The 14,737-nt window shown below is 42.5% G+C and overlaps 1 pseudogene; it reads left to right on the top strand.

Moving 5' to 3' along the window:
* Positions 1 to 2,021: 2,021 nt before the first annotated feature.
* LOC113181271 (SS18-like protein 2 pseudogene) lies at positions 2,022 to 2,261 on the top strand (annotated as a pseudogene).
* The last annotated feature ends 12,476 nt before the right edge of the window (positions 2,262 to 14,737 follow it).

The raw sequence follows: 14,737 nt of genomic DNA, 5'->3' as shown, positions 1-14,737 counted from the left end.
CTCAAATAGGGGTTATAATATAACTCAGTCAAAGCTCAAGGTAGTTATTGCACAAATTAAATACGTTTTTACTCTTGTAAATTTTATTTTGTATTTTCTTTAAAAATGTCTGAATGTTGCCTGTTAATGTTTTAAAGAGGTATTGCTTCAAGAGCACACAACCTGTGTTAATTTAAGATAATAAGCCATCACTTAAAGGATGCACAGGATAGCACAGACCCCAATTAATGTAAGGTTATAGACATTAAAGTTAAAGCCCAGTATTCTTAATTTAAGACTGATGAAACTGACTTGCTAGATGTTTAAGATCAAGATTTAAAGATTAAAGTTAAATTAAAAGGGACCAAGAACCAATATTTGGCTTTTGCCTTCTGAATCAGTCTAAACCCAGGGAACAGGGAACTTCTCTAAAGAGCTTTGCAACTCTGGGCCACATAACCTCCCAATCAGGGAGATTCATGAGACCACTGGAGAACAGAAAGCCAATGGAGGCACGTACCATGAAGAGGAGGGTTATTGGAGAAGGGAGACATCCCTGGTGCTTCCAAGGGAAGCCATATGGTCAGCAAGATCTGGACCCATCCTAGCGCAAATGACACTAGCAGAACTAAGAAATTGCTCTCAAGTTCCCCCCAGAGTGACTCCTATGGAAACTCAGCTGACTCTTAATAATAGATAAAAACAAAAGTCAGTTTGACTTGCTTCATCTTAAACACATAGCAAAAACAGTTAAAACCAAAACATAGTCACGCCAGGACATTTAAAGATAAATAATAATAGTTAAATATAACTTAATATATACACTTTTGTTAGCCCCTAAAATAAGTAAGACTGGAGGCTATAAAGAGATTCTTAGGCAGGAATGTCTGATAACTATCAAAAGAAACTATCAAGAGGAACTGCCAGAGTCAGAAGTTTTTAGTTAATTTAAGGCCTACAGGTAGGCTTGGTGTTTGCTAGTATGATTATCCAGCCCTAAGTAACAGAAATAAAGGGTTCTCTACTAGACACAGAGGTCATACCAGCACAAATTTTACAAGATCAGATGACATTGAGTAGCTTAACTACGTCTCATGGAGATGGACATCTCCAACATTAAAAGTTAAATGTTGTGTTTACATTCCTGATAACTCTAAAGATGTTAAAGATTTACATTCCTATATAAAGGCCTTGTCCACTCTGGCCTTATTATGGGGACACCTTCTCAGTCTTCACACCTCCTGGTGAGAAAATTTTAACTTCTGTCATCTTCATGATATTCATTGACATGTTCCAAAGGCAGCAATATTTGTTCAGTACTCATGTTTTTTGTTTCTCTTTCCTAGAAGCACCCATCTGCCCAGGACTTTACAACCTGTTCTTCCCCAATCAGACTTCAATCTGACCTGAACTCTAATGCTGTTTGCCCCCCACCCCACATTGCCCCCTCTCAACTATGAAGAAGCCAAAATGATTGTTGCCCCTTTTTCTTACAACAATGAAGTTAGAAATAGATAGACAGTCAATATAGAGAGGTAAATCAAGTCAGGTCGGATCAGGGAGGCCAGTTTTGGAGGAGTCCAGGAAGTTGGGGACTGTCACCTGAGGGATTAAAATTCCTCCAGAGCTCTTCCTCTACCCTATCAAAGATTTGAAAGGGACACATAAGACAAGGAGGGGAATGATAAGCCCAGCCTAATTCCATCTAAAGATTGGGAGCCATCTCATCACAAAGTCATGAAAAGTTAATTTTTGTTTTACTATAAATTACTGCAATTTCTAATGCCTGCCCGGGCCTTGAACTCACTCATGCTTGGCTTTCCCTGACCAGATAATAACCCTCTCTGAAACCTTACTGGCGCCTCATAAATTCTGGTTTTCCCTGACCAGATAACAACCCTCTCTGAAACCTCAGTGTGCCTCGTAAATTCTAGTGTTGGGATCCAAATTTACTCCCTAGCCTTCAGAGCAGAGATAGTGTCTGTCTGACTGCACAATGGGTGTCTTTTTCTGAGGTGGGGTGCTGACCCGGGCCCCCTGTGATGTCTGTGGCCTTTGTACCTGACTGGATGAGGGGCAAGGCAGAAGCCAATCAAGAGACCATCCAAAATCAAAGGAAGCTCCTGGAGAATGACCAGCTGATCCGCTGAATTGTGAAGTATCAGAACAAGGGTTGAGTGAACAAGTGTGTCCAGAACCAGATTGTGTTACATAGAAATCTCATTTATTTAGCTACCATCGCAGATGCCAACTCATCCAGTACTTCAAAAGCAATGAAATGATCTTTCAGTTATAAGGAGTAATTGAATGTAATCCATCACCTATAAGATGGAGATAGGATCTTTACCAACTCAATTGCTTAAAACATGAAACCTCTGGTTCTTTTTAAAAATGTGAAAATGCAAAGAAAGCTAATAGTTTACTATATTCTCAATGTAAATATTTATTTTAATAATTAATCAGATCCCTCAGTAAGTAGAGCCCAGGTGTCCTCTTTCCTGAAATGGGAGTGTGTTTGGATAACACAGACATCATGGGCATCTTCCAGACTACTCAGTAGTTTCAGCCTGAAGAGGAAACTGAGTAGGTGTTGGAGGATCAGCAGGAATTGCTGAGTCTTCTGACTGAGCCTTTGCCAAATAGATTAAGTATCTGTATGCTCCCATCCAGTTTGTAAGTATGTTCCCCCTGACTGCTCTTCTCTTCTTGGGTTACTTTGAAATAAAGCTTGATTTTCCACAAAAGAACAATATGAAGGTATAGATGTTTTTCATGTAACAAGTGTTATATTTGGTTCTCTCAAAAATTGTAAGGACTTAATAACCATAAGGTATGTAACAATACTAGTGTTATATGTTGCCAACAAAATTAAGAGTGATTCTTTAATATTATCTAGTATCATATGATAATAAATGATGTATAATTTCCTTTATCTCAAAAATAAGTAAATAAATAAATAAATAGATAGATAGATAGATTTACTCCCTAACTTGAAATGTTGAACCATTTAGATCATTAATCTACTATCTGCCTTTGTATTATGCTTGTCGAAATTCTATTATCTGTAAGTTCTCAAGGCACCCCCCCTACACACTCTTTGCAACTTTTTGTGCTATAAAAGTATGCTCCTAGAGAGCTGGGGTACTGTTCTCTAACCCAAGGATTTTCGGGAGACACAGTCCTGGCCAGAATTACAAGCTTGCTTTAATTTGATTTAAAATTGGAGTCAGTGGTCTTTTCTTTGTAGCATGGCTTAACATCATAACTTCCTCTCAGCAGCAGGGTAGATTCTCTGAAGGGTTACAACTCAAACAGTAAGATGCACCGTCTCATTAAAATTATTAATTTTTAAAAATCTTTTAGGCGCTTTTTTGCTCTCCTATTAGGTGATCAATGGGGGAGGTGTGTAGTGGTGGATGGCAGAAACTGGCTGGTTCAACGGCTATCACCTTCAGAGTGAGTGACCCAGCTCATGTACTAGAAAAACATGTTGGGAAAAACAGGTGGAGATGGATTAATCATTGTTAGCCAGCGAAAATGGCTAACTTATCTCTGGTGCGGTGAGAAAGTTCAGCTTTAGGACCTTGAACTGTGCATCTATTGACCAGGTGGTGGGAGCCTGGGTCTCAGAAAAGGCTGGACATTTTGTCCACAGAAAAACACCTGAAGGTATTTGCTTCATTACAAATAGCTAAGAGCTTCCCACTCACTCCCTGCCTTCTGCCAACCCAGGACCTGCCTTCTACCAAAATCAAAGGAAGCTCCAAAACCTTAATGGGAATCCCAGCCTGACCTTCCTCTTCCTCTCCCCCCCTTTCCTCAAGCCCCCACACCCAAAGAAGCTGTTGTTCCCACCAGGAAGTATCTTGTTTCCACACAGGGTCAACCAGTTCTCACACGAACAGATGGTAGACTCTTTTACCATTATCAAGCTATCCTTTGACAGTGCCAAAACCATTCTTGCAGTTAGGAAGTGTTCTTTCTGTCAAATGTAGCTCCTTCCTGTTAGGAGTTAATCTTGGTTGATGGGGGGAGGCAGAGGCAAGGGAAGGAAGCTTTCAAAATGTGGTTGGAATTGCTTTCATAATTTCTTTCAGAGCCTTCTTTATTTTTTTTATTTTGAGATAGGGCCTACCTAAGTTACCCGGGCTGACCTGAACTTGAGATCTTTTCACTTCAACCTCTCTATTCACTGGGATTACATGGATGCGCTACAGCACAAGGCTAGAAAGCGCTGTTTTTTAAATTAAAATATTGTTATCTGGGTGCAATAGTATTTGCCTATAGCCCCAGCTGCTTGGGAGGCTGAAATAGGAGGATTACTTGAACCCACAAGTTTGGGGTCAGCTTGGGGTTCATAGTGAGACACCGTTTCTCAAGAAAATTTTTTTCAAAAGTAATACATTCACTGATTTTTTAAAATGCAAATAATTTTAAAGAATATCCAGTGAAGTTAGTCTTCTTTCTACCCTGGGACATCTAAATACCAAGGCTGTCAGAACACACACCCAAGGGTTGCTATTAATATTTGTTTTTGGAATATCCTCACAAAGTCTTGTTTGTTAAAAGCATGGTCCCCAATTGCAGCAAGGTTCAGAGGTAGGGCTTTTAAGCAATGATTGGATCCTAAGGGCTCTGACCTCATCAGTGCTCCATTTGATAGATTAATTCATGGATAGTTGAATGGACTACTGGGAGGTAGGTCCTAGTTGGGGGACTAGGGGCATAACTTGGAATGGCTTATCTTCTCCCTAGCCTCCCCCCTTTCCTCCCCCCCTTTCCTCCCTCCCTCCCTTCCCTTCTCCTCTCACTCTTTCTCTGCTTTCTGGGTGCCACTAGCTGGTGCCACTACCCTTCTGACATGATGTCCTGCCTCAACTCTGGCCCACAGTAATGGAGTTAGCCCTCCGTGAATTGGACAACTCTGAAATCATGAACCAAAATAAACTTTTCTGCTGATTATGGGGGCACATGCTTGTAATCCCAGCTACTCAGGAAGCTGAAACACAAGGATTGCAAGTTCAAGGCCAGCCTGGGCAACTTAGTGAAACCTTATTTCAAAATAAAAAAGGGCCGACTATTTAGCTCATTAGTAGAGCACTTGCATAACTTGTGCAGGGTCCTGGGTTTAATCTCTGGTACTTCAAGAAAATAAAAACAAAACAAACAAAGAACCACTTTTCCTCCTCTAAATTGTCCTTTTCAGATAGGTTGGAAACAGTCATGAAAAGCTGGCTAACACAGGTGCCACGAGTCAGAGAGGACTCCACAATCCTGTAGCAAAGTCAGCTCTCCACAGTGCACCTGGCTGCCATTCAGATGGGACTCACCCCCTTCACCCTCCAGCTCTGTCCTTGTAATCCTTTCATTAACTGTTTCTTTAATAGCTGGGACAATTTCATTCCAACCCAAACACCAATGCTGTACAGAAGGTTATTATTGCTTTCCTTTTCCAGAATCTCAACTGGGTGTGATAATTAGAAAATTAGTAGTTTGGGACCCTTTCGACCCACACATTACCCCCTCTGAGAGCTCTAAAATAAAGGCCCTGCTGCAGGGGCAGGAAGAGATGAAGCCCAGAATCCTCATGAAAACAAACAGTGAGGTTAGTGAGGTTCCTCTCCCGCCACGCCTGCGTGTGTGTGTGTGTGTGTGTGTGTGTGTGTGTGTGTGTGTGACTATTTTTAGATATGAAAACACAGCAGGGCTCCACTGGGAAGTAAACAGCCCGCCAGTGCCTGATCTCTGGCTGGAGAAAGGGAGACAGATCAGGGACAGTCCAGCTGTCTCCCTCCTCAAGGGTGGAAAGGAACAGCCATGTTTGTTTTATTTTCAAGATTTTAAAAATTTTCACTTTAGTAGGTTTGAAGTGGAAAGAGAGGGTAGTTCTGGGGTTATGTGAGAACAGAGGCTCTCTCCAACATGAATTCCAGAGAGCAGGATGCCTGTCTCTTCTTCATCAAACGCCATGGAATTTCAGTCTCCTCTGATCTACTGGGAGGTTGCCCTGATCTCATGGCCAAATCTGCTGAGTGGTCTTTCTTCATTCTTCCTCCTCAAGCATCTGACCACGTCTGATGTTTTTGGTAGTGAAGCACCTTAAAACACTCTGTGCAGGGTCGCTCCAGCAACTTCTTCTACTCTCCCTGCCTTTCTCTCTCCTTCCATAGTCGTTCAGGCACTGCCTGGAGGTCCCATAGATTTCCCACATCCATGAGTTCCTTCCAGACCTGGTCTTCCCCCAGACTTTCTTGCTCTGTAAGTGAATCTTCTACCCCTCTGCCATCCTATAGGCATCAGAATCATCCTTGACACCTCTTCATTCCCCACTGCAGCCACACATCAGGAACTATCCATGTTTTTCCTACTCCTGATGCTCCTGGCCAATCCCTCTGTCTAGACCCCCTAGCTCCTTCGTTACCTAATGAGCGCCTAATTCCCTTTTCACTTCCCACTCCAAGCCATCCTAATGACTATGAGCAAGAGTCTTCTTATAATACAGTCCTTTTCACTTGTCTTCTGAAAAGTATTCAATGGCTTCCCATTGCCTACAGAATGAAGTTCAATCTCAAATTCATCCACAGCTGGACCACCCTTATCTTTCCAGTCTTGGGCCCACAACCCCCCTTCTTGACCTTCACACCCCAGATAGGCTAGAAGTGTTTGGATTTCCTAAACATGTCTTGGTTGTCCTAACTTTTCTCTTTACCTGGAATAGAATTTTCTCCATCTCCACATATCCAGATACTAGCCATATTTCAGGGTCAAGCTAATGAAGCCTTCCCAACTCACTGACTCACCCCTCATTGGCAATAAAGGATCTCTCTGGCTGGGCACAGTGGTGTATGCCTGTAATCCCAGCGGCTCTGGATGCTGAGGCAGGAGGATCCTGAGTTCAAAGCCATCCTCAGCAAAAGCGAGGCACTAAGCTACTCAGTGAGATCCTGTCTCTAAATAAAACAAAAAAATAGGGTTGGGGGTGTGGCTTAGTGGTTGAGTGCCCCTAGGTTCAATCCTTGGCACTCTCCCCAGACCCCGCCAAAAAAAATGAATAAGGATCTCTCTGATCTGAACTCCCCTCACACTTAGCTGATCCTATTGTAAGGCACTTACTTATCATATTCAAACTCTGCATCATAGTTGTTTTTTCTCATGTTTTAATTATTTTTCCTTCTATCCTGAACTCATCCCTTCCAGCTCTAAAACAAAGCTCTGTTTACATATCAGTGTGGTGGGTGTAAATTAAATGGCCAGAAAAGTATTACCATCCCTGACACATGTCCTTTTGCATTGTGATTTTGCCTCTCTTCCCATCAAGATGTGAAGTTTATGTCTATCCTTTGAATCTGGACTTGTCTTGGAAAATGGAACATCAGCAAATTCCATTCAAATAGAGGCTAAAGGTATTTGTTCACTAGGGCTTGTCCTCTTTGGGCTACAGTTGGAACTCTGGACCATAACAGGAAATCAGTGGAGATACATTGCTATCACTGACAGCCAGCCCCAGCCGCCAGACATGTGAGGGCATCGTGGACTACCCAGCCCCAGTCTTATCTGCCAGAGATCCTCAGCAACATAGTGATCGCAGGAGAATCCAGCAGAACTAATCAACTAAACCCAGCCTAGATTGTTCCCCTACAGAAGCAAGATAAATTGGTTTGTTGTTTTAAGCCACCAAATTTCAGAATGGCTTCTTATACAGCCAATGAAACACCCAGTAATACTGGTTAATAAAAAAAAAAAAAAAAAAGGTAAATAATAGGGCCGGGGTTGTGGCACAGCTAGCATGTTGCAAGGACCTGGATTCGATCCTCAGCACCACATAAAATGAATAAATAAGTAGAATAAAGATATTGTGTCCAACTACAACTAAAAATAAATATTAAAAAAAAGTAAATAATAGCTAGCATTCACTGAACATTTACCATATGTCAGGGACTAGTTTAGGGAAATTATATTTTTGATTAACTCATCTACTTCTCATAAAAGTTCTGAGTAGATTTTATTACTCTTCCCATTTTGTAGGCAAGGAAAATATGGTACAGAGATGCTAAATAATTTACCCAGGGTCACATTTGCTGGATTTAAACCCTAGCAATCTTGCTCCAGAAGCCACATTATAAACCACTAGGCTGTTACCTCTGCTTATCCGGAACGAAGAAAACATTAACTTATTGATTGATTGCCTCCAAACACCTCTCCTTACATATATGTCAAATTCTAGGGCTGGGGTTGTGGCTCAGTGGTACAGCACTTGCCCAGCATGAGTGAGGCCCTGGGTTCGATCCTGAGGATCACATACAAGTAAATAAATAAAATAAAGGTATTCTGTCCATATACAACTAAAAAATATTTTAAAAAAATTTTTTTAATTCTATAGTATTTTGTGGTCCAGTTTCCCATTCTGTCCTTATAAATCTCCATGCCCTCTGGGTCTACCTCGAGGCTCTGGGCTCCTCCTGGGCTGTGTGAGGAACTGATTTACAGACCTGCCAATGTCCACCTACCCAGGAACCCTTGAGCCTCGACTCCTCCTTCCTGCAACCTTTGCCAGTTGCTGGCTCAGGTAGTGTAGGTCTCATCCAGAAAGGAAGTGCTTGGGCTCCATATGTCAATATTGCTTTTTGGCCTCATGTCCCAGTTTGAACTGTGCAGCAAGGGTGATTTTTTTTTTTTTTACACAGACTTTTTGGACTTTCTTAGATTTTTCCCTCTTGTGGGAGCCAAATGAGAAAACAGCTGTGAGGCGGCTTTTTTATCGTTGTTGAGTCAGGGTCTTGCTATGTTACCCAGTCTGACCCTGAATTCCTGGGCTCCAACAATCTTCTGTCTCAGTCTCTGCAGTAGCCGGAACCATAGGTATACACTACTACACCCGACTCCAAAATAAAAAAAATTACTTGAATATAACAATTTTTACTGTTTATTCAAATTTCAGTCCAGTCCAGTCAAGGTTGAGGGCTTATGGGAAAAGCAACTGTACATATTTATGCTCTCGTCCACTGAGAGATAGATATTATTCCCACTTTACAGATGAGGAAACTAATATTCAGAGAGATGAAGTAACTTGCCCAAAGTCACCTGGCTGGTATGGAAACAGATCTTCATAGAAAATCATACCTCCTTGCCTTCCCCTGGGCTACAGCGCTTTTTTGTTGCCTGGTTGGACCTGTTTTTAGAATTAAAACAAAGTAATATTTGAGAAGCACTCAGCATCTGATTTATATCTCTCAAGGTTGTTGTGAGAATCAAACAAAAGGAGTAGATGGAAATCACTTGACTCAGAGTTGTCTAGACTATAGTGGCTTCTCCTTTTCCATAAGAGAATTAGGAGAGACTACAACATCATATTCCTTGAAGGACCTCAAGAAAAGGGGAGTTCCCCTTCATGTTCTGGCCCAGGCATGTGAAATCAAGGAGAGTGAGAGACGTGCAGTGGAAGGTTTTAGACCTAGTCCAACTGAGCATGCTTCAATCAATTTCCCTTCTTTTGATAAGGTCTCTCTGGCGCCTACAGGGAAGCTGGGGCCAGATAGTTGGGGCAAAGAAGAATCAGCTTTAAGAGAGGGAGATAGAGGGCAAGTGTGGGACCCAGGGCTGGCTCTCACTTTCAAGAATCATCACAGAAGTTTTCTTGTTCCAGCAGTGTCTTCACTGGTCCAAGCCAGGAAGTGGACCATGGCTGTCTATCTGCATCCCACTGTTTCCCCTGCACCTAGCACAGTGCCCAGTGGACTAATTCATTCATAATGTCAAAGAAAGTGAACTGGCAGCCCTGGCATTGTAGTAGACAGTCCCAAATGTCTCCTCCTGAGTCTCCAGAGTTCACCTTCCCCAGACATACTTTGCCATTTCACCAAGGAAGGCAAGAGGGTAAGGGGGAATTTGCAAGGCCAGAAGATAGGGAGAATCCATCTGGACCTCTCTGTCTTCTAATAGTTCCTTTGGTGCATAGTAGTTGGGGCTATGGAAAACCTTTACAGTACTAGAAAAGCCTATCCAGAATCCCTTTTAACTCTAAGATTGTGAGTCTGCCATGTGAAAGCTATTGTCCCAAGTCAAGGTCTGGTGGATCATTCTTCTACTTCATAGCAATTTAGAACCAGCCCAATCACCTAGCGAGGAAAGATTCCTTTACTATCAACTTGATAGAGTATCTCATCCTTTGAAAACCATCCTTTTGAGTGTTACATAGTAAACTGCTGAAATGCTTATGATGTACCCTTAAAGGAAAAAGAGTACAAAAGAGTATCTAGACTGTCCTTACCTATGTAAAAACACAAGTGCTCAGAGATAAAAACTGCATTAAAATTTAGATGAATGAGAGAAGAAGATTTTGAAGGGATCTTTGGGATATGTTTTTCTGTTATTGTTGCATTGTTTTTTGTGTGTGTGTGTGTGTGATTTTGTTTGTGGTTTGATTCATCATGGGAGACCAGAGTGTTCTGCATGACATCCAAGTATCCAATATTGGTTGAATTCAGGAAGAGACCAAGAGCAGAGTTGAGATGAGAACACATACCCTTATTTTAAAATAGAACATTACTGAGATTTAATTCACATACCATATTGTTTACCCATTTAAAATGTATCGTTCATTAGGCTGTAGTAATTCTCAGAATTGTTGTACAATCAGCACTAGACACATGTGCTTTTTAGAATTTTTCAACATGCAAATGTTTTATGAATTTAATAAGTAAATCTATACAAACACACAGATAATGATCACCTTTTCCATGAAGCCCCCCCAGACTCCTACAGACACCCTGTTCTGTGGTCAGCTTGTCTGCCAGCTCCTACCCCAATGTTTTGTTTATCAAAAGACCTCTCCCTACCTTAGACGTTGAGCTTTTGGAAGGAAATGGTGGAAGACACTCAGTGTGTATGTGTTTGTGTGTGTGTGTGTGTGTGTGTGTGTGTGTGTGGTCTGTCAATGCAAGCCTGGCATTCAAGACGAGTCCAAGATATGTTTGATGAATGAAGGAATCAAGTTTTCTCTGCATCAAGATCCATGGGGTAAGGTAGGAAGCACAGGTTTGTAATCTGGGGAGGCCAGAGGGCCACACAGTCCTCTTGGCTCTCATCCATCTCTCTGCCCCCACCACACCTCATCTCATCTCCGCCTCATCTATCATCCCACCTCCTCTGTATCACTAATCCCCTCCCCACTCCCTCTGGACCTCTGTTCCACTCCCATCCTTACCCCCATCCCCTCTCCAACTCCTTCTCCAAACCCATCTCCATTTTGCTGTCTGTCCATCTCTTTCTTAGACAGACCCAGTTTTTGAAATGTAGAGACACACAGCTGGCCTCTTGGGACCAGAAGTAGGAGTTTCGCCTCTTCATTTGAATGTCCTTCACTCCACTGTGACATTACTATGAAGGCAATTTTATTGACTATAATGATTATTACTATAGAATTAATAGGGACTGCGAAATCCAAGCTGAATGAGTGAAGGACTCATGAGTCTCTTGAGAAGCTAAATGAGATTGTTACAGTCAAAGGACCTGGAGGTGTGGAGGAGGAGGAATGCCACAGATGTTGTATACTTCCACCTGCAGAACCTGAGGGGGGTAAAATGGTCAGTCATCAGCCACAGGCCAAGTATCAGAGTAGGGACACAGATAGGCTCCATGAGGAGGCTTAAGCCAGACCGCTGAGCAGGGTAGAAATGAACCTGTAGAGGACTGGGGTTGTGGCTCAGTGGTAGAGCTCTTGCCTAGCACACATGAGGCAGTGTGTTCCATCCTCAGCACCACATTAAATAAATAAATAAATAAATAAAGGTATTGTGTCCATCTACAACTAAAAAAAAAAAAAAAAGAAAGAAAAAGAAAAAGAAATGAACCTGTAGAACCCCCAGGGAGCACACACACTTCCAGCAAGGTCTGTAGGTTTATAGGTCCCTAGAAGGCCCACAATTCCCAAAGCTTCTTACCTCTAGATTTGTCCCAGAACTTTGAAATTCAGACCTCTTGGATCTTTCTGGGTTTCATTTCTCAGGGTCTGGTCGGTTCTTTTTTCTGGTGTGTGGTGGGTGGGTACCAGGGATTGAACTCAGGGGCACTCAACCACTGAGCTACATCTCCAGCCTGATTTTTTAAGCAACTCTCACTGAGTTGCTTAGCACCTTGCTGTTGCTGAGGATGGCTTTGAACCTGCAATCCTCCTGCCTCAGCCTCCCGAGTTGTATGCCACCACGCCTGGCGTCTGGTTGGGTCTTGAGGCTGGAAAGACGTGGACTTAGAAGTAACTTTCCTGTTTTTTTCCTTAGCATTAGTGGTGCACACCCTTCCTCAGGGTCCCTGGGCTATGCCCTTTGACTTCTGCAGGTAGCCCTATTGCACACTCCTAGGTCACAGCAGCATGCTTCCCAGCATATCTCAGCCTGGGGTCATGGATCCCCAGGCCCCATCCCTGCCTCTGGAGGAGCAGCCTTGCTTCCCTACAGAGTTTATTTTGGGAGGAAGAGGGAGTATCTCCACCCATCATGGCCCAAATTTCTTTAAATGAGAAAATGGAAGAATTCAGTACAAGGTATTTGTCTGGGCTGGAAGAGTACAGAGAGGCTGAATCATGGAGTTGAGGTGCAAACGGAAAGAATCAGCAATTGAAGCAAACAGGCTCTGCCTTTACCCCTTGCCATCTAAGCACTGTTCACCACATCCTGTTGAGAGTCACCACCTGACAATAGAGGCTCCTACACTGTTGTTTTTTATTATTCTTATTTTGGTGGGGGGAATACTGGGGATTAAACCTCCATGGCTTCATGTATCTTAGGCAAGAACTCTACCACTGAGTTACATCCCCAGGCCTTTTTTTCTTTTGTCTGTAATCCCAAATAGCTGGGATTACAGGCTTGTGCCACCATACCCAGAACACTTTTAGTATTTGTAGGAAAGTCCCCTGGTCAAAACCTAGTTTTTCTCCGACTCATGTGGTTAACAGGGGTCCATTTGTCAAGGGAGCCCTAGGATTCTATGTAGTCTGAACTCCAGGTTTGTAACCCCTCGGGTCACAAGCTGAATTAGACCCAAATCTTGTGTCCTGAACTCTCCTCTTGCAATATCTTTTAAAAAAATTTTTTTTTACAGGGCTGGGGATGTGGCTCAAGCGGTAGCGCGCTCTGCCTGGCATGCGTGCGGCCCGGGTTCGATCCTCAGCACCACATACCAACAAAGATGTTGTGTCCGCCGAGAACTAAAAAATAAATATTAAAATTCTCTCTCTCTTTCTAAAAAAAAAAATTTAATTCTAATTTATTATGCATGATAGCATCCCATCTCTTCTTAATTTTGTGACCAACAGAAATGACAATGACAAGGGGCTGGGGATGTGGCTCAAGCAGTAGCGCGCTCGCCTGGCATGCGTGCAGCCCGGGTTCGATCCTCAGCACCACATACCAACAAAGATGTTGTGTCTGCCGAGAACTAAAAAATAAATATTAAAAAATTCTCTCTCTCTCTCTCTCTCTCTCTCAAAAAAAAATATTAAAAAAAAAAGAAAAGAAATGACAATGACAAGTGGGCCAACCAAAGAAGCAGAGGTGTGGACCCCATGCACAGCATAAAACTTGGTCTTTGAGCCCTATCTCCTCCCTACTTTACTCCTGTCCCCAAACCCCTTCCTGGAAAAGATCCCAGTTCTTCTTTATGCCTTTCCAAAGTCCACACCACAGGACTGGTGGCAGCCTGGGAGGCTGTTATGCTGACCAGACAAAGAAGGTCCTCCCAGTGGGAGGACAGATGACAGGATAATAGGAGGAAGATTTTTATTCAGACAGAGAAGCAAAGAGACAAGAAGAGAGCTGTACAGAGACATATGTCTCTCATAAGAGATCTAGGGATTGTCCTCTCAAACGAGATAGCCTCTGCCGGCCAAAGTTTCTCCAACACAGGGACAGAGGGGGACACCCAAATTGGGGGGATATAAGAACTGAGGCAGCAGGGACATAACTCTAGGACCTTGGAGGGAAATAGCAGAGGAATGGGGAAGAGGAAGAAGGAAGGGAGAGACATGAGCCTAGGGGGGATCTTGCCCTAGAGCTTGACAGAAAAATAGGTCTCTAGAAGCCCCATCCTCATATCTAAGACCCAGAGCAGAAAAAAAGTCTGGAATGGCCCAAGCAAGTTTCTGATTATTGAAAAATTGTTAAAAATATAGATTTTATGTATATTTTATGCAATAAAAAAGAAAAAGAAAATACCAGTCACTTTGGAAAATATTTGAGTAGTTGCTCAAAAGGTTAAACACAGAATTATCATATGTCCCACCAATTCCACTCTGAGCCATATACCCAACAGAAGGGAAAACATAAAGTCTCTACAAGAACATGAATGTTCCCAACAAGATCTGGAAACAACTCAAATTCCCATCAACTAATAAATGAATAACTGGAAACAACTTAAAATCCCATCAACTAATAAATGAATAAACAAAATATAGTTGATCTACATGTGCTAATTATCTTTCCATTACTATAACAAAATACCTGAAGCAGCCAGATGCTGTGGCACACACTTGTAATCCCAGTGGCTTGGGAGGCTGAGGCAGGAGAATTGCAAGTTCAAAGCCAGCCTCAGCAATGGCGAGGCACTAAGCAATTCAGTGAGACCCTGTCTCTAAATAAAATACAAAATAGGGCTGGGGATGTGGCTCAGTGGCTGAGTGCCCCTGAGTTCAGTCCCTCGTACCACCCCCCCCCAAAAAAATACCTGAGGCAATTAACTTATGAAGAGAAAAGATTTATTTTTGCTT

The sequence above is a fragment of the Urocitellus parryii genome, chromosome 7 (genome assembly GCF_045843805.1).
Source record: "Urocitellus parryii isolate mUroPar1 chromosome 7, mUroPar1.hap1, whole genome shotgun sequence".
NCBI classification, from domain to species: domain Eukaryota; kingdom Metazoa; phylum Chordata; class Mammalia; order Rodentia; family Sciuridae; genus Urocitellus; species Urocitellus parryii.
This window is presented reverse-complemented; position numbering and strand designations above follow the sequence as displayed.